The 23,508-nt window shown below is 45.0% G+C and overlaps 1 long non-coding RNA gene across 1 annotated transcript; it reads right to left on the bottom strand.

Moving 5' to 3' along the window:
* Window positions 1-477: 477 nt before the first annotated feature.
* Window positions 478-22,048, bottom strand: LOC125699288 (uncharacterized). The gene is made up of 4 exons (XR_007379494.1): window positions 21,834-22,048; window positions 18,000-18,309; window positions 16,332-16,493; window positions 478-875 (listed from the first exon to the last, which is right to left on the bottom strand). It is a non-coding gene; the product is annotated as an uncharacterized LOC125699288 (long non-coding RNA).
* Window positions 22,049-23,508: the final 1,460 nt, after the last annotated feature.

Raw genomic sequence — 23,508 nt, 5'->3', positions numbered from 1 at the left:
GCTGCATTCGTGCATTCATTAATTCCATCGTGTGCTCAGAAAACCCCAGCAGGACTCCCTTCCAGCGCAAGAACTTCCGACTGTGAAATAAACCCCGCGTAACCAGATTAACTATGAGGTATGTATCAGCAAGGTCTTAGGCATTAATTCAAGTATTTTTGCCGTGCACTGCACATTGCCAGAGCCTGATTTCTGGACCAAGTGCTGCTCGCTGGCAGGCATAAACTCTCTGAAGTTTCCTGCCTTCTACCTCCCTCTGCATTGCTGCTCCTTGCTCAATAAATAAAAAAATATTATTATAGGTGCTGTCAAGGAGTCTTGATTCTGCTGTTAATAGCAACATTATCAATACCTTGTCTTTCAGTCTTACATAACTCAAAAGTGCCTGAACAGTTTTATTCTGGCATTACGGAAATGAATCATTTTTGGGTTGAGCCCAAGCATAGAAAATCTCACCTTAAAACTTCAGCATTCGTAAATTCAGAATATATTTAGCATGCAGAAACTGATGAGCAAGATAGAAGTCTCCGCATACGCTTAGCACAGCCTTCCACCTAACAAGTCTGTGCTGTACTGAATCACCAGATGATTACTGCCTGTATGAATGACTTCAATTATAGCATTATTATGTTATTTATCATTTGACAAATGAAGCAGGACGACGGCCTGTTTGCATCAGGTGCTGTACAAACATTTGGATGTGCTCAGACAAGATCCCGAGGACTATCCATAAAGTCAATGGGACTTGAGTGGGAATCTTCTGACAATGGCCGCTTTCTCTGAGCAGACTGATCTACGACCACCGTAGCAAATGCTGCGGTCTGGTTTGCCAGCGAGCAGCCTCTTCAAACTCCTGGTTTTCTCTGCATTCTCCCCTGCAAAATGAACACAGAGGGAGAAAGTCAGTATTAAGTCTGTTGGTACAGACAGAAGCTGTGCATGCTTTTGCTTAAGAAGTGGAGAGAGAGAGGGCTTGGGTTGTTTGGGATTTTTTTGGAAAATGATGAAATCTTGAGCTGTCCTGGCTTTCAAACATTTTTATTGTTATAGCCACCTAAAATATATTTTATGACACAGTTTAAAGTCATGTATAGCCTCTACTGCAATTTCAATACTTTATTACAGTTCCAATTCTTTATTTGCTATGGGGAAATCTAATGCATGATAACAACAAAGTTCAGTTGGTGGTAAGCTGGGACCATCCCGTTGTTAGTGAGTGTTCACTTCTCTCCTCACAGAGGCAAATGTCAACCATTGATCACTGCGTTCTGCACTACGCAGGCAAGTTCATGCTGCCAGGGCCTTCGTCATACCTGCTCTGCAGATCACAGAATCATAGAATCATTAAGGTCAGAAAAGACCTCTAAGATCACTTAGTCCCACGTCAGCCCATCACACCATGCCCACTGCCCATGTCCCTCAGTGCCACATCCACATGGTTCCTGAACGCCTCCAGGGACAGTGCCTGCACCTGTGCCACTGCCTCACTGCTCTTCTTGAGAAGAAGATGAGAGTCTTTACTTCCCATTTATACCAGTCTGGCATCTTTCAGGCATATTAGCTCAACTTCATGTTTTTCAGCAAGGGCCTTTGCACACAGCATGCATGTATCTACTATCACTCTGAAATATGGAAAAGGCCACTTACCAATTGGCCCAATTAATGCCCAAGCTTTCACTGAACTGAAATTTGAAAATGCAATGCATTATTTCAGTGTGGCCTGCAAATCCCACTCTTTAGATCTATCCACACAAAGTCCTTGCTAAGTCATTGTTTTTCTGGTGGCATTCAGCCATTTTAAGAGCCACAAGAGATGGCAGGGATGAAAACGTGCAAAAATTACTTTTGTCCTTTCTCTCATCTGACTCTGTCAGGAACAAAGGACTCACAGCTTGGAGAATTCATGTCTATCAGAGACCTCCGGTGCCATCTATCCCATTTTATTCCAAATAATATCCATGAAGACGTTCAGCTTGTTAGCAATGAAAATGCTTAGCTGACATTGATTTTGGAGCAACACGGTGCTGAATAAAAGCCGGTGCTTTTGCTACTGAGCCATTGGATATAATGCAAGAGCATGCTCAGATGCTGGCCGAGATGAGAGCCTCCAAAGTGCATGTGTTAATGCTGCAGTGAAAAAGCAGCTCATCCCACAGAGAATATCTCTGGCTTTTTTGGTTCTTAGAGATCTGTGAGCATCATCTTTTCTCATGCTAGTATAGCATGCTTTCTATTTTCACAAGACTTTGAGGGACAGTGGAATCATTTCAAGCCAAATCTGTCGTGTGAAAAAACGATTAACAGTGTTTCCAGAAGAGGAAAACTTTAGGTCTTCATCACAGATTCTGCGGTCACAAGCAGACCACATGCACTTTTCCTTCTGACAACAATATTTGGAATGGTATCATATTCTGTACTGCAACTTTTATTTCTAAATTCCATAGGTGAAGGATGCACAGCAGCTTTTAGCTCTGGAATATATACATATGTGATAGATAAAAGACAAAGGGCCCACTAGTCTCAGAAATATGTTCCTCCTGCCTGTGCTGAAGTCAAGTCATACTTTAAATTTTTTTTTCCTTACGCTTCATAGAATGAGTTTCTTCAGATTCTCCTTACAGAGCAGGTTTGACAGATTGCAAATCATTATTCCAGACATTTTAAAATCCTTTCTGCGTTTGCAATAGCCTTTGGAAAGCAGACAAAGAGGAGAGAAGGAGCTAAACCCTTCTGTTGTCTACCTTATCTCCTCCCATGAGCACTGCCCAGAGCAGCACATCAACTCCCACTTGCACTTACATACAGCTTCCTGCACCGATGGCATGGCTCTGCTCACATTATGAGCAGATGCAGGAGTTCATTTGCTCTCATTCACACCAGAATAACTATTGGAGCTGGTGCACAGTTACAGCCCTTTCTGAAGTCACAGTCCATGTGCCCCCTCAGAGCTGCTACTTTCAAAAATACTCCCTGCTCTAGAAATGGGACTAGATTCTTTACTTTCCACCTCACTGTATCAGAAGCACCCAGGCTCTAAAGCTCACTTCACCAAGTGATGCAGACTCTCTGTAGAATTTGCTTATATCATCTCCATTCACTGCACCAGCTGCAAAGTGCAGCACAGTAATATTTTCCCCAACACACAAGCCCACATCCAGTGACTTCAGTGGTCAGATTGGTGCAGAAAAGAGCAGAATATGACCTTATTCTGTAAGCAGATGAAAATGACAAGGTCTCGCGCTTTTTCTACCGCAAGTCTTCCTCTGCTGCAAGAGCAATGTATCTCTCACGATCCGAGTCCACCAGCTCTGCTCTGCAGCACCCTAGATTTCAATCTTCAGATTCAAACACAGCGGTGGAGATCCAGCCTACAACTTCCGTTCTGACTCCTTTCCAGAGTACGGCTTCAATGGCAGACACAGCATGAGAGCAGCTGATCAAACGCCCTTTTCATTATTCAGGCTGATTTCTTGAGTTCCTCACCAAAACCTTGAGCGTAATGGATAAGATCTCTGACAGTGCATGACACAAACCCAGACTCCCATTTCAGCTCATACCTGAAGATAAGGTTAACTCAAATCTGTGTCTCAACACTGCTAACACATCCAAGAGATGGAAGAAGTCATCACCACCCCCTGTCATTTCCTTAAAGAGTAGGTGGAGACAAAGTGTGTATGGTGCATCCAGACAGTACCAGCTTCACCGTGATTGTGCAACAGCAGGAAATGCCACAGAGCCATTAGTGTATTTCAAAATACATTATAAATCACAGAATAGACATCAAATATTTTTTCCCATGGGATCAAAACAATGAAAAATGGGTATTTCAGTTGCTTATACAGATTAAAATGAAGAAAACTTAACCTAAGTTTACACACCACTGTGCTTTATCCATAAAGCATTATAACGCTGCAAGATCTGAAGAACTTCAGAAAATCCAGATAGAGCTCATCTCTTGATATATGGGTTTGCTTTTGAAAACTTCACTTTGGAGGCAGGAGAGATAGCCAGACATGTCCTGCATCCCAGGCTAATTGTACAAGAATATTTATTCCATTCAGTAAGTGTGCATCTGGTAGCAATGATTGCAAAGCCTATAAGAAGGCTGATACTTCCTAGCAAGTGACATTTTTATGGTTAATAGAAACTGTCATAGAAACCACTTGGAGGGGGATATGTACAGGCTTGATTTTCAACTTAACAGTAAATCACTTCAGATTAGAATTAGATATCATGATAAAATCCTTCATCCTGTAAATTTCCAGAATGCAAACAGCAGAGGTTCTGGGAGAAACTGTGATAAAACTAGAAGAAAAGTTTCTCATTTGGTTTTGTCATCCACTGTGCCTGAGATCATGTCTTCTGCATAAATGATACCACATACAAATGTGCCTGCCCTTTCATTTCTTGCTATTGTGTTAATGATAGGAGGTAGTCCTTCTAGCAGGCCAGGGCTCCTTGAGCAAGAGATTGTTCAAACACAAAAGGGAAAGATGGGCATCTTGCCAGAGACATCACAGGCAGCATCAGATCTATGGTGCTGCAAGAATGTGAGTCATCCTCTGGGTTCCGACAAACATGAATGAGCACAAGCCCAGGGCCCTAGCAGGGCACACACCATCAGCCTGCAGAAATGAGGATGCGAGGGATGATGCCAAGGGTGATGGAGTCAGGCTGGGTTTTGCACCACCCACTCTTCAAAGGAGCCCATTGCCCACTAGCAAGTGCTGGGGCACTCCCAGAGCCCTATGGTGGTTGTGTGTCCAAACTGTGGGCCTCCACTCCTGTCCCCTCCTATGTATGTGCTCCTGGCCTCTCTGACTTCATTCTCCCTTGCTCTTTTTTGGACCTCACCCATGTACAACATGGAGATAAGGCCTCCCTCTTCCACTTTAGCTTTATTACCTTCACAGAGATAGAAAAGCTCCACAGGAATGTGGGGCAGCTCCTCAGAAAAATACCTGTATAATGCTCAGTATGGGACAGTGGGACTTCCGCAATGCTAGAAACAGCACTCTGGCATGAAAGATGCAGGGATATTTCACCAGGAAAACCCAAATTCTCTGCAGTTGGGAGGAAGCTCCATGAGAAAATTCAGTGAGAAACCAATGGAAGATAGAAACCTAGGTGTAAAAATGTTTGGGATGGAGTGTAGCTGCAGAGCCAGATTATATTCCAACTAACAAGGGTCCCGGAACCCTCCTCTCATGTCCAAGGGACATTCCTCAGCTGCTTTCTTTCAGTGGGGACCTGCATCCAGCAGAGACAACAAATAACCATTTCAGCAGAAGTTCCACCGTGCTGTACAGCATCTCTGCAGCCCTCGCCAAAGCAGCAGTCACACGCTATTTACCACAAGCTGGAGAATTCACTAAATCTGTCCTATTTTAAGTCAAACGAGGACAGCTTCAGCCCTCACAAGGACAGCCCTGCCAGCTGCCCTCCCTTTTGCAGAACAGGGAGAGGAAGGGGACATCCATCTCCAGCACCCAGGCTGAGAGCAGACAAGGAAGCACACGCAAGGAGACAGGTGGCTGATAAGGAGCTACAGTGGAAAGGCAATTGCACTGCACCTCTCACGGAGTACAGGCACGTGCAGAAGGCTGCTAGCAGTCTGAGCCAATTAATTTCCATATTCCCTTTCAGTCAGATCTGGAAACGAAGTGCGTTGCGTTCAACACGGGATGCTTAGTATGAGGTGGGGGGGAAAAAAAGGGGGGGGGGGGAATGAATCAGCAATCAGTAAACTCAGAGGAGTGGCAGGATGAATCAGCATTGGCTTCAGGTGATGGAGGGAAAGAGGCATTTCTGCTCCACTGATTTGTGAAGCCTGATTGAAGAGAGCCCAGCACTGCACGGGAATGGGAACTCTCTGATAGGCTGTGAATGCTACGAGGGGAAAAATCCAGCAGTCGTGCAGACTACATCTTCATTAAGCACATTTTGTCACCTCCCAGATGATTGGACATTTTTTGACTGACTTGTAGTAACGTTATAGATGTTTGGGGTTTCTTGTTAGATTTTTTTTTTAAGTGTATGGTGACAGCGTGTGGGGTAGTGAATTTTAAGCAAGGCTGCATGAAATTCAATCACTTAATCTTAAATTACAAGCCACTGGCTGCCAAAGCAATTTTTGAGATGGAAATTCTTCTGATTCACAGATTCCTTTGCCTCTTTTAAGGAACAAATGAGTAAACAAACTATGAAAATGTTATTTGCTTTTTCAGAATTTGCTAGCAGTGAAAGATTAAATTTCTTCAGTGGTATTTGACAGCGCCTGCTTTCACCTCTGTAGCAGGTAGCTGGGAGAATATGATTCATGATGAATAGATATTGTTTCCAACACTCCTCTGTTGTACAGCCAAGAGATGAGCCTATTGTCTAAAATGTTGAAGGGATGTTAATTAAGGTAAACCTCCTCTTGTGCCCTTGAAAGTACCTGAGGAAGCAATGGGCCAAATATGTTTTTGGAGTATGTATCGAAGGGTTTGGTGATATTCTGAGAGTCCTTAGTCAGACAGGTAAATCCTCTCGGGATTACTCTGGGATTACTCACAGAAGTAATTGTTGTAGACTCAAACTCTTCTGTGCCCACTCTCCAGCAATCAAGTTGTAGGAAGAGCACACTTAAAAGGAGATAAATAGCAAAGCAGGAATGATCAAGTGGGTACATAGGGGAATTAGGCCTTCTGAAAACCTGACCCTGAGTCTTATGCCCCCACAAGACAACCAAGACAAGTAGATGGTCCTGTCTGCAGGACCTGTTTGCAGATCCTGTCTTTCTCTAATTCTGATTCTGGTCTCATTCTAGCACAAACCGGAACCCTATGGTACTAGTTTCATACATATGCAAGTGACCTTAGCCCTGCCTGCAGCTCCCCTACCCCTTGTACTCAGCAGCCCCTCCAAGGGACAAAGATCCAAAAACAGGGAAGAGACCCCTACTCCCCTCTGGGGAATTGTGCTCTGGAGTAGCACACCTTCCCACCTCACCTCATGAGGTGGCAGTGAGGGTGACCAACACATCAAGGACTGTTTGGCTGTCTGATGATGGGGCATGGTGAGTGTCACTGTGTCAGGTGATATTTCACAGTAGCACATACGGACGAAAAGAGAGACGGCACTATAAACACTAAATAGTGTTTTGAGGAATAAACATTACAAACCAATTCATTACAGGGGATTTTTGCTCATTTGTTTATTTTTGAGATACATCTGACCCACCTGAGACAGTCCTACACGGTCACTGAGGTGTAAAATTATTCTCCCAAAGAAATAATTACCAAGCAGATAATCTTCTCTTAATAAATGGTACGTATGTGATCACGTACATCCCTAAATTTTATTCAACCCAGAAAAAAGGCTACAAAACAAACATGGCTTTCTTATTTTCCCCTCTCCTCCTTTATTTCGTGAATCAGGGCATCCATGCATTATTGAGGCTTCAACACGGAGCTGCCTTTAGAGCACTCTCCGTACTGAGGATTACGTGTGGATTATTGCCGAGAGATCATTCCGAATCAGAGCTGAGCGTTTACCCAGAAATCATTTGTAATTCCAGTTGCCCCTCATTTTGGCTAATAACGGATGTAAGGACAATTGGATCAGCACTGTGTACCTGTCAGCCGCGCCGAAATTCCCAGTGCAGTCCCGAATTGTGTGCTGTACGATTACCGAGGGAAGCTCAGCGCTGCGCCTTATCTTTTTTGTAAATCCTCTTAATGCAGTTGCTGCCGGATCCCCCACGCACTACTGAATCAGCACCTTCTGTCAATCACAGGGAGGGGAGCCCTGCCTGTGGAAGAACTGATTCAGCAGGGCTGGGGACCACCACGCACCGCCATCCCGAGGAAAGGAGATTTGCAGATCGCTGAATGTGGATGCGGACGCGGGAAAAACAACGAGGAGGAATGAGGGAGGAGGAAAAGAGCCTGAGGGAAAGGCTGCTGGAGAAGGGAACGGTGTGGGGAGCAGAGTGCCTAAGAGAGCTGCGACAGCAATGTAGTGCTGCCAATGTGACGTCAGACATCCACTGCGGGAGCACCCCTCACCAGGAGCAGGCCACACACGCTGAGCCCGCTCTTTGACAAGTCAACCTTTCCCAAGCCCAACCAGAAGGATTCCTAAAACCTCACCACCGCAGCAGTGCTTTTTTAAACAAATCCTCGCCTGACTGGCAGTAGGGGAAAAGAAAAAGAAAAAAAAAAAAAGTTCCTTGGGTGTTATCCGTTTTGCATGCACATAAAAGACGAACTTCCCTTTGGAAACAGAATGCGCAGAGTTACGGCTTGAAAGGGGCCTCAATTTGGCTTCGACCGGGTGCAACTAATTGCAGTTGCAAGCGGTGGCAGGTGCGAGCAAGCAGCTGGGCACCCCCTGCCCCCGCGCAGCCTCCCCCAGGGAGGCAGCAGGGAAATGACGGAGGGCAGGGTGACAAGCGGCCTGGCTGTGGGGGCACCGTGGGTGTGGGGTCAGCTTGGCTGCTCCGTGTCTGAGCATGGTGCTCTCAGCGCAGGCAGGGCTCGATGGCCTGGTGACCCGCATCTCCTCATGGCCTCAGAAGGCCCTAGAAAGCTTAGGAAGGTTCTGGGAGTCCCAAGAAGGCTGAGGAAGGCTGTAGGCTGTTACCAGGCCTCTCCCCTGGATGACTTCACTCCTGGAGGAGGCCATTTCTTCCCCTGGGAATCTGTAGGGTGCTCCCTGACCCAGCCAAACCCAGGGTATCACAGCCAGGTTGTTCTGTCATTGCCTTTCCTGAAAGCTGCTTTTGCTCGCAATACTTTTAGCAGGACAGACAATTGCATTTGCCATCTTAATTCATTCATTTCATGTCTTTTAAGAAGTAATTGAATCACAGAGATAATGCATAGGCTTTCACAAAGGTGGATCAACAATCCCAACACCTATAACTTTCCCTTCCCATTCCTATCCATCCATCCTCTTTTTCAGCAGTGCGGAGGTGGGACAGACGACGAGCCCATTGGGCTGGCTATGGGCTCCCTGTGCAGCGTCATGACCAAAGGGCTGACTCAAGACAGGCCTAAGCTCTTGTGAAACACAAGCAGTGAAGGACATCTCCAAAGTCATTCCTGAAAGAGCTGGAGCCAGGCTCTGAGCAACCTGATGTAGCTGTAGGTGTCCCTGTTCATTGCAGGAGAGTTGAACTAGATGGTGTTTAAGGGTCCCTTCCAACTCAAACAATTCCATGATCTTTCAGGGGAGAAAAAAAAAAAAAAAAAGAGAAAAAAAGAAAAAAAGAAAAAAAGAAAAAAAGAAAAAAAAAACCCTAATCCTGATTTAAAGTCGGTGTTTGTCCCCACAGTTCTTGACAATTAGTTCCACTGGTTAATTACCCTCACTGTTAAACATCTGCACCTTATTTATAGTCAAAATTTTGTCCGGCTTCCAGCTTCCAGTTGGATCATATTGCAGTTGCATCAGCTTGACTGAAAAGCCTTCTATTATCACATTTCTGCTCGCTATGTCAGTACTCAGAGACTGCGATCAAGTCATCCTCTCTCTCAACTTTGTCTTCGTTAAGCTAAACAGATGGAGTGTCTCCACCAGTCTGTCACTACACACCACGTTCTCCAGTACTCAGTCATTTTGTTCTGTGGACTTTCTTGGGCTCCTCCTCACCCCAGCCACAACCTTCCTGAACTGTTAGACACACTGATCTTTTTTAGGGTCTTTCCTTTCTAGATAGGAAGTTTAGGATTCCAGGTAGGATTACAGCCTATACTCTGTTTCTGGATGTAAGTCTTTAAGTCTGACTGTACAGAACAACACATTTGTGGTTTGCATCCATCTCATTAAACAGCCCAGCCCATACTGTTTTGGTGACATATCCGTTTTACTCTTTAGCCAGTATTCTCAGTATTACAGAGTTTTTTGGGACTGGGGGCTCAGGGATCACTTTCCTCTGCTGAAGTTCCTCTTGCATGAATGGATGGAGGCAGGGAACAGGAATTGCAGTGAAGGCGGGGGAGGAGGGCAGTACTTAGCTTTTGCTTCTGAGTTATGATGAAGGCCTAATCTTTTCCACTGCAGTCCATAATGCTGAATGGTTCATTTTGATGATAAAATAAGTTATCCTTATGGATGAATAGTGGCTAGATAGCCAGTAGTTTTTGGCTTCCCTTCACCACAGTGTATGACAGAGATACCCTGCCTAGCTGTAAATAACCTGGGTATCTAAAGCACCACTGCATCACAGAGTCTAGCCAGGGCACGTGATGCTGTTTCTCACCACTTCCCATGGGACTCACTACCTCCCGTGGATTCCCAGATAGCAGCAAGTATGCCACTAGTGGTTCACAAAGTGCTTCATGGAGGGCCACCAAAAATCCAAGCTGGTGTTGCTTGTACTTTTTTTCTAAGGGAGACACAAAGCAGCTTTCCTTACGCCTGCACATGACACAGAACAGGGACTGCAGCTCTGCAGCACAAGCTACTTTTGTTTGCATAACCACACACACAGCATGGGAGCGCATGCAGCTCTGAAGCACAGAAATGCAACTGGCCCGGAGGCCTATCTCCCAGCTCAGGAGCAGAACTGTAGCCTTATTTCCCCACGGTTCCCAGAGCTGTGTGCTGAACCCTGAGCCTGCACTGCTGGTGAAACCCCACACAGCAGGATCAAGGTTTCTAGGTTGTCAGTCCCCAGGTATCTGGCAGCCGGCCAGGAGTGAGCCAAAAGGTAGTCGTGTTCCTGGATAGCAACAGGGCATTGCTGTCCAATGACTGTTGGCAGAAGGGTTTCGGAGGCAATTGCCCCATTGGATTTGCCCACTATGTGAAAATGCCCAAGGATGTCGGGGAAGTGCTGGTTACAAACACTGTGAACACTGCTGCTTTTTGATCACCTTGTTGGGGAAAGCAGCCATGTTGCAACTGGGGGTGACCTGTGTTTTGGGTATTGCACATGGAGCTGAAATGGTGCTGCACAAAGCCTTGTGACTCCTTACATGAATGGGAGCTTTGCCAGTGACCTCACTGGATCTATGATTTCATCATGACATCTGTCATGCATTAGCTACCTCAGTATCAATGTAACAGGCTGAAAACCAAGACCTGGCTTGTGCTAGTTCAGAGGCAGGGGAGGAAAACTGGATATCAGGATTTGGGGGACAGCCAGACCCAGATACAGCATTTTCATCATTGATATAACTGCACCAGGCTTGGGGACAGTGGAGCTCTTATTGTACTAACAAAAATGATCCCAAGTGAGAATACATTGGTGCAAAACCACTGCGGAGAGAGGCTTGGTTTTCATGTCAGTGCACTTGGGATGCACTGCCAAATTCACAAGTGCACACTAGCGTTCATTTCACTAACTCTTACAAAACACTATGACTAAAATAAAAGTACGACATTGTTTCACTACCACAGGGACTAAAACTTTGTTCTTATAGCATGAGACATTATTTTCAGTTGTAGAACAGCGTTTAAAAAAGCAGTGTAAACAATTGATCACAGAGATGTAAGTAAAATCAACCACAGACGCACACACAAAAAAACCCCTAGAGTTTCCTCACAACTCTAAGAAATACCCCAAATATTGAGACTTAGCACAAGCCTGATAAACATTTCAGTTTTGAAATAGGAAAAAAGTCCTGGCTTGAAAACAGCTTTGCCTTTCTGCATTTTATTTTTTTTTTTCTCACAGTCCAAATAGCAGAGTGAAGAAGAATCCAATCCAATTCCCACAGGTCTCATTAATGAACCTGTAAAGGGAATGTGTTAGAATTGCTGAGGGCTCTCACTCCATTTAAAGCGTGTAACGAAACCAAGAATGACTTATCCTCACTGTTTTGGGAGCATATAAAGTTTGCACTCAGAACAATGCAGCTGGAAAACTCTGGCACAGACAGCACGCAGCATCTCCTGGGCTTCCCTAACTCGGTGCAAAGCCAGACTGCCTGTCCACAGAAAGTGGGGAACCTCCTCTGCCATCAGCCCCATTCATTCCAGCAGGATGATTTCCAGCCCATTTCCAACTTCCCAGCTATTCCATGCCTCTTGGTTGCGTATCCCCACATTGGGCTTGCTTTTCTGAGTTGCACTGATGAAGTTTTCCACACCCCTGCTTAAGTAGAACAAGAATCAAGTGGTGTTATACACCAATTGTCCCAGGGACTGGCAGGAGGTTCTGGGCCTGGAGCACACTTTTATTCTCCCCCTGCTGAAGAGGAGTGGGATGCAGTTCCTAGATGCAGCAATGATATTCAATGCTTAGGGAACTGCAGCCATTCATTCCCAGGTGTGTAAAATGAAGATCCTGTTAACCCACCCATGAACGAGCTTCACCTTTCCTTGCAGCACTTTGAAAAGATGCAGCCTAAGCTACAGTCTGGTTCTCCATGCTATTGCATTCTTCTATCTCTATCCACGCGGCTCTTCTGTGCCAGGCAATACCAGCGTAGCTGATCCAAAAGGAGCTCTCTGCACTGGGGATCCCAGCTCAGCACAACACAAGTAAAGGACCAGATGCAAACCTTTATTTTGGGCTCTTGCCATCTCCAACTGACATGAGGAGAGCTAATTTTGTTCCAAGGAAAAGGAAGACTGTGTTTTACCTCCCACGTCCTTCACATAGTCTGTTTTTGTTTTCTGAGACTGGGGTTACTCAGGCTTTTATCTAGGTCTTATTTAGGAAGGCTGAATTGCTCAGTGTCTCCTGCTTCTTCAAATCCAGTCCCTGCTCTTCTCAGCAATCACGTCTTTTAATGCCATTTATAAACTGATCGAGTGCTGTCTACAAACTGGTTCTATTTTTCTGTTGTTTCCACTGCTCATGCTGAAAAGATGCTTCAGAATCTCCTATTTCAGTTATGCTTTTTTTTGCTTAGCACGATGGCAACTCCAAATAAGGGAAGGCAGTCCAAAAGGAATAAATAATATTGTGTGGAGAAGAAAAGCAACTAACCTACACATTATCATTAAACAACAGGACGTGACAGGCAGTGTAATGTTTCTGGTTTTGTTGTGAGTCAGGAAGATGAAGGTCATGTGATATCAGCTCTCTCTGCAGCACAATAAACCTTATTAACATTATAAGATAAAAATAAATATTCAACAATTATGGGAAAAAGGGTCACACGTTTGCATCTGCTAGGGATTATTGACAGCAGTCTGACATTACCGTCGGCTGAACCCACTACTCTGTTTTGTCCAGAGTTTCTAAAGCCATTATATAATGATCGGTCTAATAAAGTCTAGATTAGAGGCATTTCTCTTGTGGACAAAGAGACTGGCTTTTGGGTTGCCTCGTGGAGAAGCAATATTATCCTTAGGGAGTGAAAGGGTTAGTTGTCTCTAGCGGTGATGAAAAATGTAAACTGTCTGAGGCCATTTCAGACCTCTGGCAATATTTTATGCAAACAGGTTTATGTCTGAATTAACAAAGTTCTCTAACCACTTAGCCTGTTACAACACTGTTATTTTCCAACCCCTTCCTAGGAAAGTGTGTGCAAACCTAAATTTGGATTGCGTTTATTACCATTTGCAATCACCTGGTGTCAGAGGCCACGTGAATCCTGTGAGTTTACCTGATCTGAGTCTGCTGCATCTAAATGTACCTTCCAACTTGTTTTTTCATGCTGTGCATGTCCGGAGTGTTTTGCAGTAATACCATAAGCCCCTACAAGTGCATAGAGTGATAGAAAGGAGCAGGGTAAAATACTGTCCCTTGGGTACTACGTAGCTAGGAGGAAGGTGCTGAATTTGAATCATCCTGCATCCACTGACCCAGCATCAGAATGCAAGCTGCCTTCCTTTTCTTCTTTTGTCCTTAAAAAGGGACAAGGGAGCGCTAGGGCAGAGGGAAGGTCACTGAACTAAAAGATGCTATTAAGGCAGGTAGCACTGAGGTCTAAGTCCTCTCTCACACCATTTTACAGCAGGCGTGAAGATTCAGCACATCTACCAGCTCCTGCCTGCCACAAGAAGGCAAAGTGTCTTGCCTTCTGCTGCTGCAAAGCCTGGGATCACAGACTGAGGAGTGAAAGACCTCAGCCCAGCTTCAGCTATCCTGAATGAGGCCCATGAGCTGTTCACAGCAGGGGGGGCTGCCCAGCAGCCTGTGGAGTCCCCAGAGGCAGGAGTTACTAGTAGATACGGGGCACTGTGCAGGCACAGCCTGGCTTCCCCACACCGAGCTGGCCCAGCATGGTGCATCACCTCGTGTCTTCTATGGCTCATTGCCAGTTAATTAAAATCTGAAAACTTTCGTCAGCTGGAACACCCATCTTATTTTTGCTCTGTTTTGAGAAACATAGAGCTGATTTCAACCCTGGGGGGATCTGTCTGTGTTGGCCTCAGAAACTGTTTTCAATTTAAAAAAAAAAAAAAAAAAAAAACTTTGCCTACAAACACTTTTTTTTTTAACCTGAGAGGCAATAGCAGTTTCACTTGGCTACCAGAGGCAGGGCTCAACTGTTCTTTGAAGCCGGTTTGTACAAGGCAGTTTTGCAAACCATTTCAAAGAGAAGCTAAGGCCCCATTTACATTAGCATCTTTGTCAAAGAGGTTGTGTTTAGCTTCAGATCATTAGGGAAATTATAAGGCATTTTTCCTCTTGCCTGCTCAAGCCAGACCTGAGATCTGCGCTAGATTTGGGGCAGAAGGACAATACTGCAGTGCTGCAGTCTTGAAAGCAGCTTCCTCAGCTGTGTCAGGACCCGCATAGAGGAGGAGGCCAGCCCTTGCAAGAGGTGAGGAAAGATAGTTTGGCTGATAGAGGCTTCCAGATAAAGACATGATGTTCATGGGTTGGACTAGACGATCTTTTCCAACCTTAATCATTCTGTGATTCTGTGATATATCCAGCTGTGTTACAGGCAGCTGGTGAATCACAGTCCCAGTTGCATTTTATCCAAAAGCAGCACGTGCACTCGGGACACCTTGCAAACAATACTGCTGACCCAGCTAGCAGGGCTGTAACTGCTGTGAGTACTGCTGCAGAGTTGCTCCCCTGATGGGGACTGGATGCCATCAGTACCACTTGTTGCCCAAGGCCAGATGGGTTTGAGCTGAACACCTGATATCGTTTTAAATTCTTTGTCAACCAGATGGGGACACAGGCAGGATAGTGTGCCTCAGCTTTTAGAAGTCTTGTACCTGTAGCTTCTCCTTAGGATTCCTGCTTTCATTGAGATTAATGCAACTCGGGATTCGAATAAAAGCAAATTTTGTGAAGTTATGCAGAATAGATATGGTCCAAATGAGCTTTGGCCTATCTACATTAGCAAAGAAGTGACTTGACTGGCCACCCATGTGAGCAGTTTTTGCGTGTCTGCTCGCAGATGCCCCACTATTCGCTGCTTTAGTCTGCTATGGCATCAGTTTCCAGGAGTAGTTCACCACAACAAGGTTACAGCAAGAAAGATCTCCAGGTAGGGGCACAGATCCTGCCCAATCTTGAATGCATAACATCTATCTGTAAGCTTCTGTATCATATGGAAGTTCAGAAGCAGATACATGGAAGCACACGGACCTCAGTTTGGAGCATGTACTGCACTGGGTTGCACACTTGCTTAGGATTGTCACATCCCTTATGAAAAGATAGCGTTTGTTTTATTTTCCTTGGAGGAAGAATACATATTTCTCTTGACGTTACTAAAGAATCAAATCCTCCATTGTGTCCTACTGACTATTAGCTTTTACTGCATTTAGACTCTGCCTGAGTAACACTTTTCTACAGTGCTTCTAAATCCATGAATAGATATGGGTTGAGCTTATGTCTGGAGACATAAGGATTCTTCCACACAACTCTGACACTATTCTCATTCCTTTGTCTAACACATTTTAGTCCATGAGCAAAGTACTAGCCACCAGCAATCCATACCGCAGTCCGAAGGGGCTTCAGAGGAGGGAGAGAAAGGGTATACTTCTGGGGCAAAAGCTTGCTTTTTGCTGTCTTGTGCAAAATTTTAATGAGAATTCAGCATTCAAGAGTGCCTTTTTCTTATTTGCTGTATGCCAGAGTGGTCCCCTAGCCAGTGCTAGTCGGTGGAAAAGTCATCATCCTCTCCAGACCCTTCTGATACTTAGTCTCGACCTGAGCTAGCCTGCTTTAGAAAGACACGGTCTCTTAATTTTAGATCAACAACATTTTGCTTTTAGCCATTTACCTTGAAATCACTCTTACGTCAGGTGAAAATAATATCCAAATGTAAATATTAATATGCAACTCCCAAAACAGAGCACACAGTTCAAAAAGATGCACACACGGAAAGGCTCCAGTCTTTCCGTAGCCATTCTGGTAGGTCCAGAGAGACTCAAAGCTTTCCATCAAAATGCATTCACTTCTTCTCCAAAAGCTTAATTACCTTAAGTGTTTCAAAAGGCAGCCTTGCTGTTCCTCCAATGAAAACAAGCATTCTCACTCAGAGATGCAAATGTCAATGCACCAGACCAAAGCATCGCATCCTGTTCTTGTCTTGACTAAATCAGCAACTCCTTCACTTAGTGAGGGTCAAATCCTCCTTCCCCTGAAAAAAAAAAAAAAAAAGTGATGCAGTGTGACTCATCTTCAGTGCAAGTGCCTCTGTCTGTTACGTGCTGTATTTTATTTCGCTCCAAACATTAGCCAACACACTTACTACAAGCATCTGCTAGGGACAAGCACACATCGTTCATTAATCATTCTTGACTGAGACCAGACATCACAGTTGTTGTCTAGTTGTGCAAGGTGACAGTAGGATGGAGGGGTTCTACCCTAACATTCTCTTTTCAAGACAACAGGAACAGTCTTATTTCCTACTTGCCCCAGGCTCCGACCCCGAGATACGTGTTCCCATTCCCTAGCAGCAAGGGAAGAATAAGTAAACAGTACATAGGAAAGCTGCACTGATACACTGTTCTCCATTTGTAGGGCAGATGTTGGCTACCAGCAATGTTGCCAGTGCCCATAGAAAGGGAAAAAGAGAGTAGAAAGTACTCTTCTAGCTAAGCCTGCGTCTAAGCTGATCTCTTTGGTTTGTGGCTATCTGTGAGTTCTGAACACCACTGTATTCCACCTTTCGTCTGTTTCAGAAAGTTGCATGTAGTTGTGAAGCAGATACTCCCAAGCCCTCTCTTAGAGAGCCAATTCATTTATTTTCATGCAGAGACAGGAAGAAAAAAAACAACACTTAGCACTAAACAGAGTGTTCTCAAACGTGATGTTTAGCAGTGCGCCTGGCAGAAGAAGGGCTGGACAAAGCTACTTGGTCACCGTGACAAGGTGATTAAGGGAAAATGATGAATGTCCAGAATTGGCTGAACTTGGTCCCTTGAAGACCTTCTCTAGACCTGCGTTGGGCATGAAAGCACTCCAGCTGCTAATCCTCTGCCCAGCATTGTGAAGATTTCTCCACAAAATTTTCTTCCACTCATCAGAATCATTCTTCCACTCATTCACCAATCCCTGTTCTATCAGGGCCTACAGCTGACAGTTTACAAGCATAATAGGAATGCCTTGCCAGCCTTCCTCTCCATGGGCCACAATTTATCCTGTCTTTCAAGAGGCATATCCTTTTTTAAATCCTTCTCAAGTCCAATGGAAGAGTCAGAAGCTCTCTGCACAGTCTAGGGCATTTGTCAGGGCAGGGCTGTCCAGCCAACATGCATAAAATTGCAAGAGGCTCTGCAAAAACCCTCATCAGAATCAAATTAAATTGCTGTATCTTTCTTCAAGGTCATTTTTAAAACTGCCTTCTGCAGGGAGACCTTTCTAGGAGGTTACTCTCATCTCCTGCCAGAATCAGAGATCCGTATTTCCCTTTAGCACTCTCTCACTGATTGCTCTCCCTGTAGAAATTACTCTCCTTTATTTGAGGCTAATACACTCAGCTTTCTCAAGCCCAAGTCAAAGCAAGCTTTTGGGGCCTGCATAGATCCCCTGTGGAATCAGAAGGGCAGCATGCAGACACAGGAGCTCCTCTGCGTGCAGCTCAGATCCAGCTTAGTGTTCCCATCTCTTCCCCAGTCAGATGGATTAGAAGAGAACCAGCTACCTGCTACAATTCTGTGAGGAGGAGAAGTTCAGGATGGCTTTTCTGTCTTGGATAAAACTCACATCTGGCCTTTCCTTACATAAAAAGCTGTTTTGAAAGACAAATTATTGATTTTGATAAGGTGGCATCAAACAGTGCATTCATGTATTGCTGAATGATTTCTCAGTGGAAGATGCACCTCATCGGGCCCATCTGCTTCATGGTGCGGTGTGATCAATTCATTCTGTTGCCCTCAGTTTCCTCACACTTCTTAGGCTGGTTCTCCATTTATGTTCCTACAGTGACTGTAACAATTCCCCCTCGTTTGTACCTAGAAGAGAAGACACAGAGATTTAGTTTTCAAAAATAAAGGAAGAGCCTTTCCAGCACAATGTAGCACAACATGGTCTTTTATCCCACAGGGACAACTCTAAGGGAGCCCTCCTTAGGTGTGCAGTGCTCCTCAATTACAGCTTTCTTTTCCAAATAGGGCAATGAGGGACTGAAGCAAATTTTTAAGCTTCTTGGTGCTATCTCTGCCCCTGTGGCATCTCTATGAAGGAATGACAGTGGATTAACCATAGACTAAGAGGAGGAGAACTAGCTTAGCAAGCCATGGCCAATTTTTCCATCTCCTGGTGCAGCATAGCGTGTTGGAGTTCGATCCAATCCGCGCACTGAATTCCACGCCCTCGACCTCTTTGCTTTTCACTTATGCCTCTGTCACAGTTAGCCAGATACCATCAGATAGGCCAGAAGTGAGCTGTTTCACTGTGGGTGTGCTTCAGGAGGAACTTAATGCGAGCTCTGACCAGTGACAGCTTTTGGGAAGAAACACCTGACAGTAGGAAAAAAAAAAGCCAAGTCTAAGCATGAGAAGAAAGCTGAGACAAAATTCCCCATAAAAGGCCATCTACTGCTTACACCCACCTCTCCTTAAACAGGAAAACCTCTTAAAAGACCTCTGCTGATTTTGACTCTTTGAGGCTCCCTAGATGTACTTCTATGCGTGTGAAGCAGAGAGAGGGAAAGGCATGTCAAAGCATTGCTTTCTCTCTACTAACGGTTGCAAACAGACCCAGCACCTAGAGCATGAGATAGCATCATGCCTGATTTACATCAAAGCTACTGCTACCTCTTCTTCACAAAGAAAAAAAATCCAGCATACGTTTCAGTCGCTTAATTCTCAGCTCTAGGTACAGCACAAAGCAGCATTCAAGCCATGGATAATCACATCGGAGAACACCCATCGAGTGATCAGGTGCTACTTATCGTTCAAAAAAATCCTCCGTTTTATGACCTCCCATTACCCAACAGGGCCCTTGGCCCTTTGACTGATAGCAGGTGCTAAGTATTTACAGCCTTCTGCACTTTCCTTCTACACACTGACTGTATTGCTGTACAATTTCGAAGCTTCCCTGAGATTGCTAAGCACTAGCAAAGATCAAGCCCCGTCCAGGGGTAGAAGATGGTGAACATTCCACGTGTGCTGGTGTTACAGCACTGATGCTACTTTGCCAGCATTAATCCTCAAGTAGAGGGAGGATCCAGGCGCAGCGCACTGTATGTGCATGCCCTTACATTTGACATCTCCTGAGCTCACACAAAGTTAACCTGTCCATTCCTGTGCCTTCACTGTTGTTGTAACATCGGCACTAATTTTTTTAGGCCGTAGAGGGAGAGTGCAATTTTCTCTTCTTCAAAAAAAGTGGTTTTTCATGGTTTGTTTCCATAAAGCCCAATGCATTATGCATTATCTCATTCAAAGGTAAATAGTGGATACACACATGGATGAAAGATTAAATCCTGGAAATTCTAAACAATTGGCAGGAGGCATAACCATGGCAAATTGATTCTGCTACCCCTCTGCAAAAAAGAAATGAAAGAATATTTGTGCATTTTTTAAATGACAGGTAAGATTTAAAGACGTGGGGTTTGGTTTCTTTGATTCTTCTTTTTTTCTTTTTTTTTCTTTTTCTTTTCTTTTTTTTTTTATGAAAAAAAAAAAAAACAATGATTATCAGAAAGTTCCTTGAGTTCAAAAGATTATTTTAAAACAAAACCTGTGCCAACTTCCCTTACTGCCCATCTGCAGCATTACCAGTCTAAGTACCTGAATAACAAGGACTGTATCTATCACAGCAATGATGCAGAGAGGCAAACAGTGGGGCAAAGAGCTCCATGCAAAAACAGAAAATAGTCCTTAAAGAAAATTGTATTGCCGCAAAGAAAAAGGTTAATTTGAATACGTAGGTGGTCTTGCTTGATTGGTTGGTTTTGTGTCAACCCTGACCCCACAGTAACCCCAGTCCTGCTGATCAAAGGGATTATGCTGCAGGCTCCAGGGCTGTGTTTGTAGTCTCTGTGCATTTCCTCTCATGGTGTGGTAGTTTGCTGTCTGAGGACATCAACACTCCTGCTGCCCTTCATCTGGACTCAAAGGGCTTTAAGGTGGTGATGTTCAGCCTGGTGACACAAGATGTTGTTTTTTGTCCCTGTCCCAGACTGGCAGAAGGAAAACCAGTCAGTGACAGCACTGTCCACAGAGAAGGTAAGGAGCTCTGAGCTCACCAGGTATCAACACTGCTCCGCGTGCACAAATCTGATGTCAAGTTGATCAAACAGGCAATTTTGATGACTCTCTGCTTCTTCTCTACCCAAACATTGACTGCACCCAGTGCACAGCACTAAGAGCAGACACAATAAAGAAAAGCGCTGCTGCCGCCCATGTTAGCCAGTAGAGTAGCAATTCCATTTCATGGCCACTGGGGCCAGGCAAGCCTTTTTATTCTGTCACTGTTCACCACACCAGACTGCATGTAAGCATGCATATGTGTATAGGTGTGTTCATGTTGGCTGGAAGGAGGTGTGGACCCACTACCCTTTGCTAAAGGCCACCTTGCTTCCCCATAGGCAGATATGCACTCTTGCATATAGCCTGGCCATCTGCAGTCTAATTCACCCTGCATCTCACCTGATGCCATCCCTCCCTTCCCTAAATAAAGGAACTGGGAAGCAGCGTGGCATTGAGAACCAGCTCTAGTAGCAGATCAGAGGAGCCTGAGCTCACATGGTCACGCTAGATGTAAAGCAGGCTTATTCCCCCTGTGCTCTCCCATGCCATCCCATCTGCACAGGCTGGTATCTGCACCCTTGCTTCCTGTTGATCACATACACTTCAGCAACCCCACTGATGGCATCCATCAACCAGTCAAGGCTCTACATGTTTCCAGACAGCCCTTATTCCAATTCCACACTGTTACCGTAGAAAAAAATTCTCAGCTCCTCTCTAGATAGGGGTGGGAATCAAAACATTCACAGGAATATAAGGCCACTGCTAATAAAGTAACTTTACTGAGGATGGATGCATGCCTATCTTTACCCTATGCCCTTTCAGTTTGCCTGAAGAGGGCATGTGGCTCCTCTGTTCCTGTCTAAACACAGGAAACCGGCCAGCTGCATGATCTGACATTCTAAATTTGAGCAGCATCTCCACCGCTTCATCCTGCCTCTGCAGAGCAGGCAGCGAGCACGCACCTGCAGCTCGGGTTTTGCCTCTCGCTGAGGTCACCAGTTTGTCATCTGCAGCCCTGAATGCTGCGCAGCAAGGAGGAGCACGTCTGCGAGTGCATTCCTGCAGATGAGGGGAAATGCAGGGTGGAGCAATAACCAGCAGCTGACACTGTTTGCCACGCACTTGCTCACCACGATGCTCAGGACGCTGCCCGCTCCTTGAATGTTTCCTTGATTACTTATTCCCAGCTCACTCACACACACAAACACACACTCACCCGCTTCTCTCAGAAGACCAGAAAGACGGGCTACCAGGGAAACAATAGCATTTCTCCTACTCACAGCTGTGTGACGTTTGTTTTTGTTTCTCCAGCTGGCTTTTCTATGCTAGCAGAACATCTCACTCCTCAGATTTTTACTTCTCTTGGCTCTTCTTGACAGTGTTAGACACGGCCATCAGTAGACACAGTTCTGAGCAATCACCGAGGAAGGTCAGGGAAATGCTCCTTTTCCCTCTGCTTTCTTTTTCAGTCTGGAAGCTGTCAGCAAGGCCTCATGCATCACTCTCTTTGAATTCCTACAAAGATGGAGTTTGAACCTTTTCAGACCTTTAGTAGCTAATAATAACTGGGACACTGGTCACATCTCAGCCCTCAGAGTGGGTCTGTTCTCTGCAGCTTTTTCTTATGCACTGTGGTAATTGTGTCAGAATTCAAGGCAGTCCCACCGGTGCTGAGGTTTCATCTGCCATTCCCAGGGGATTTCATTACTCCCGCACAACCCTTTTTTCCTAGCAAGATTTCACATTGCCAGAAAAGTTCCTCTGTTGTTTGCAAGTACGAGAGTCACCTGTCCCACAGCTGCTGGAAATAAAGTGGCAGAGTGATGGGGTCTGTCTGGTTGTTCTACTGTCACTACAGTCAAGAGAATGTTTTTTTTTTTTTTTTCATTGAAAAATGTTGTGTTTTTTTTCCCCCATTGTCCCAAAATGATTGTTGAATTCAGTGTGGACTTACCAAATTGCTTCCTCGGAAAAAAATATCATGATTATATTCACAAAGCTGAGAGGAAGACAGCCACTTTTTATTCGCTCATAAAGGATGTGGGAGTCCTGGGTTTAATTTCCTCCTCTGCCTGGGGGAACTAGAACCAGCATCACTTATCTCCCAAGAGAATGCCATAAGGTTGTGCTGTGCTGCATACTAAGGTGGGTTCTTCTTACTCCTCACCACTGATGCGTCCTGATCTGTGCAGGTCTTTCCAGACCCTAGTAGAGACACTCATGCACAAGATTCACCCTGCTTCCCCAGTTTGTGCTAATGAGTACTGCACTATTAAGGAATATGAAAGTGCCATTGGCAGAGCCTCTCCCAGGGTACCCCTGCTCTCGTGACTGTGGTATTCTCCTAGAAAAGAAGAGAGGTAGACAGGGAAGCGGAAGAGGGCATTGTACACCCTACATGAGCACATCAGGCAAACCCACGTGCTAAAGTTCACAGAGGTAAGAAAGTGCAGCTCAGTCTGCTGGAGAAAATTACTTGGAGAAGTCAGCACAAGTTAAAGATAGGAACACCAAATTAGTTCAATCAGAAAGTCTTCCTAATATTAACCGAGGACTGTGCTAAGGTCAGACCTGGTGTACAAGATAAATGCCAAAATCAGTGGACCAAAACTCATGTGGCAGGAGCTAAAGCCAACCAATGACTGGTGGCATGTACATCATCCTCTGGGGCACATCCATTTTGATACAGATCCTAGGATAGGTGGACAGAAAGGAGAAGTTCAGACAGTTGTCATTGTCAACTTCATAGAATTATAGAATCATAGAATCACAAGGTTGGAAAGGACCTACAAGATCATCCAGTCCAACAGTGCTCCCACTACCATTGCTACCACAAGATACTAAACCATATCTCAAGCTCCTCATCCAGGTGCCTCTTGAACACTGCCAGGGACGGCGACTGCACCACGCTGCCTGACCACTCTCTGAGAGAAAAAGTTTTTCCTTATGTCTAAA

This window comes from Lagopus muta, chromosome 1 (assembly GCF_023343835.1).
Source record: "Lagopus muta isolate bLagMut1 chromosome 1, bLagMut1 primary, whole genome shotgun sequence".
Lineage (NCBI taxonomy): Eukaryota > Metazoa > Chordata > Aves > Galliformes > Phasianidae > Lagopus > Lagopus muta.
The sequence above is the reverse complement of the archived record's forward strand: the minus strand, read 5'-3'. Positions and strand labels throughout refer to the sequence as shown.